Below are 3,586 nucleotides of genomic sequence, written 5' to 3'. Positions count from 1 at the left end.
GATGATAGGTGTGTTCCATGCCTAGTTTCCATGGTGGTGGGGATTCGTGCATGCCAAGCAAGTGCTTTATTAACTGAGCCACAACTCTAACCCTGATTTCAAGTTTTTTGGCTAAACACAAGGAAATAGAATTGCTGAATATCACAGTTACTGGCTAGTTATCTTTTTGAGAGCCACTAACTGGTTCCCACGAGGGCTGTGTCTCAGTCCTCCCAGAGGGCGTGAGGTGGCATCCTGCCATGGCTTTGAGGGGGCTAGTGACAGGTGCTCCATTGTGTGTGTAACTTCTTGGAGAAATGTTGTTGGTCCTGTGTTGGGCTGCTCAGGTTGAGCATTGCTGAGAACAAGTACATTTAACTTTTCTGGCAATTTTAGGTTCATAGTAAAATGGAGAAGAGAAAACAGTTCCAAGACTTCCTGTAGACTCCCCTACATCCTTCCCCTTCCCTGGGCCTCTGTCAAGAGTTCCTGTAGACCTCACACATTCCCCACATTCCCTGTGTCCTTCCAGAGAGACCTTTGTTGAAACTGGCCTGAATGAAGAGCCCAAGTCTACAGTTTCTTACCCAAGCCTTGATCTGAGCAAGAGGTGCTCTGTATCTCCATACAGATACATTTAGGTAAATGCAGAATCCTGTTGCATCATTTTCGCTGGGGTCAAATGTGGGGCTACACTCGTGCAAAGCAAATGCTCTACTGATGAGTTTTATGCCTAGCCCAGAATTTAAACAATACCACACTAGACCAGTTGTTCTCAACCTTCCTAGCCCTATGACCTTTTACTATATTTCTTCATATTGTGGTGACCCCAATTATAAAATTATTTTCATTGCTATTTCATGACTAATTTTTCTACCTTTTATGAACCCTATTGCAAATATCTGATATGCAAGTTATCTGATTTATGACCCCCCCTGAAAGGGTCATTTGACCCCAAAGGGGTTTCAACCCACAGGTTGAGAACCACTTCATCAGACTCTCGCAAGTGTATTTGATTTGGAAAATCTATGGAAGCTAGAGAAGGCTCATGAGCGTGAAGGGAGTCCTGGCGGTAGAGGGCTTATGTGCGAAAGCAGATGGGGAGGTGGGAGAGGAGAGGCTGGCAGAGTGCTAACCAGAACTAAGGCTATATGAAAACAGACCTTATAGAAACCCACTACTTTGTCAGCTGTTACAAAATATAATTTAAAAAGGAAAGGAATTTGAATTGCAGGTACCCTGAATGGGTAGACTCCAGAAGTCATGATTATTTAACAAAAATGTTAGTGCAAGGCATGAGTTATTTTGGTTAGGGGGACCCCTGAACAACAAAACGAGCAGCACAGACTACACAGACTACACAAACAACACAGACTACACAGACTACACAGACGACTACTGCCATTGCTCTCAGGGTTTTCTACCAGGATGAAGTGATGAGACTCCATGGCTGAAGGTATAAGATGCTTGGGTTATAGAACACAAAGAAGTCAAGCTGGAACTCAGCTGGCCACTACTCGCCTGCGGCTACCTTTTGCAGTGCTGGAAAGTTCTGTGCAGGCTGCTGGGCAAGAAAATCCATCAGTAGTTGTACCTAGTGGTGAACCCCGAGTGCTGCCATAATGACCTGCCAGGGAAGAGGTTCCGCGGTTCAACAATGGTACGGCTGTTTTGGAGTAACCAGTTGTTTTCTGGTTGGATTTGAGACCCACTCAACAAGAGGGAATCTGTACTCTGGTATGTATACTGCAAACTTGGTCAAAAGCCCAGGGTTCAGAAATTATAAAATTATAGGTCCCAAGTAGAACGAACCTACTACTGCCGTTTGGCTAGATGGACATATTGTCAAACCGCCTTCTCAATATTTGTGTTTATTGGCACAGGTGAGTGACGCCCTCCACCTCGTCCATAGACGCTTCTTTCTGCAGTGGGCAGCACTCAATGCAGAGACTTACAACTGGTCCAAGTTCTGAGAAGAAGTGTTGAGTGCTCAGCCTTAAACAGGACAGCTGTAACAACCGCTCTTCCCCAAGCACCAGGGAGGAGGAGGAAGCCGAAGGAATATAGGAGCTGGAAGATGGGGCCCTCCATCTTCTGTGCTGTGAAATTCCCGTCCTCTGGGCTTGACATGGCTGTTAGATGCATAAACTCATTGCAGCAGGTAACTCGTGGTTACAAAAGCAAGGCAAAAAGATCAGTCAACATCCCAGCAGTCAGGCTGGCTGGACTTAGTGGGTTACAGACAAAACAAAACAAAACAAAACAAAACAAAACAAAACAACAAAACAACAAAACAAAAGAGGACGTGAAGATGGAGGGTGTGGCTAAGGGAAGTGGGAAGCCTGGTTGGGGGTGGGTATGATGGAAATACACTGTATAAATGTATGAACTGTCAAAGAATAAAGAAAAATAACTAAATGAGTAAGTAAGTAGCCTAGTAGAAAGGGACTTAGCCTTACTGCTGAATTCTTTTATTTTGTTTCACTGTTGCTTGTGACCTTACGGGCCTTTTCCTAGTTCCCTCCCTGCTTCTGCCCGGAAGGGAGGAGGGGAGGAGCAGGGAGTAGGATGTGGAGGAGGGGCTGCCGCTGGGGTTGAGATGGTGACCACAGCTTGGCAGCCTTGAGTAGGTCTTGTGCTAGGACGAGGGCTTTTGTTCAGGGGGTTCTTTCTGATGGGAAACACAAGGGTCAGCTCCACAAAGCCGCAAATACCTGGGTGGGTGGGCGGGGTCAAAGGAGCAGTTGTCAATGTGTCAGTGGGTGGGAGGGGCCAAAGGAGCAGTTGTCAATGTGTCAGTGGGTGGGCGGGGCCAAAGGTGCAGTTGTCAATGTGTCACAGAGGACAAGCATGCTGGGTGCAGCAGGGATACCAAGTACCAACAACACAGACTGTGGAGGTAGGCTAAGCAGCCCCAGATCCCAACAGGAGTGTGGACCAGAAACAAGGTGATGCACCCGTGGCCTGGGAGCCCTGTCACACTCACTCCATCCAATGGCAGTGAAGCTGTTGGAGGGGGGGGGGGACCTTCCATCAAGATTACTTACTTTCTTGTGCCTGAAGGAGGTGGTGGCATTCTCAGGTCCTCTAAGAGCCCAGAGACCCTCACAGAATGGTAGGAACCCAGGCCACATGCCAGGGCTATTAACACCGGTGCTTTAACCAGCCCCAGGGGACTAGCCTGCTTGGCTCCTGGGCAGCTTGTTAAGAGGTGTGGTCTGAAGCCATGAATAATGCACCAGCTGGCCCTGGCTCCAAAGACAGCAGAGATCTTTCCGCAGCCCAGCTGTAATACCACACTGTTTCCTATGCAGCAAAGTGCATGTGGTAACTGCCAGGGATGCCTGTGGAGGCTGCTGAGGAAGCACAGTGCTGGACCCTAGGAACACCAGCTGGGGAACAACATGTAGGCGAAGCTACTGGTCCTGGGAAGAGTGTGGCAGGACCCATGTGTAGGGCGCCCAGGGCTGGAGAGCGCCTCCTTCCAGTAAGTATCATTATAGGTTACCTCTGGAGCAGGCTGTGTTCACAATGGCCCTTTTTACCCTGGAAAGGGACAGACCTCAAAGAACAACTCAGCCACCTTCATCTCAAGGGCCTAGAATCC

General features: G+C 48.2%; 1 long non-coding RNA gene across 1 annotated transcript in view; it reads left to right on the top strand.

Moving 5' to 3' along the window:
- Positions 1-2,840: 2,840 nt before the first annotated feature.
- Positions 2,841-3,586, top strand: part of LOC116080675 — a 1,879-nt gene continuing 1,133 nt past the window's right edge. Inside the window, exons 1-2 of the long non-coding RNA XR_004114532.1 lie at positions 2,841-2,927; positions 3,294-3,466. This is a non-coding gene — a long non-coding RNA (uncharacterized LOC116080675). The remainder of the gene's footprint in view (positions 2,928-3,293; positions 3,467-3,586) is intronic.

The sequence above is a fragment of the Mastomys coucha genome, unplaced genomic scaffold (assembly GCF_008632895.1).
Source record: "Mastomys coucha isolate ucsf_1 unplaced genomic scaffold, UCSF_Mcou_1 pScaffold6, whole genome shotgun sequence".
In the NCBI taxonomy this organism is placed as follows: Eukaryota; Metazoa; Chordata; class Mammalia; order Rodentia; family Muridae; genus Mastomys; species Mastomys coucha.
The sequence above is the reverse complement of the archived record's forward strand: the minus strand, read 5'-3'. Positions and strand labels throughout refer to the sequence as shown.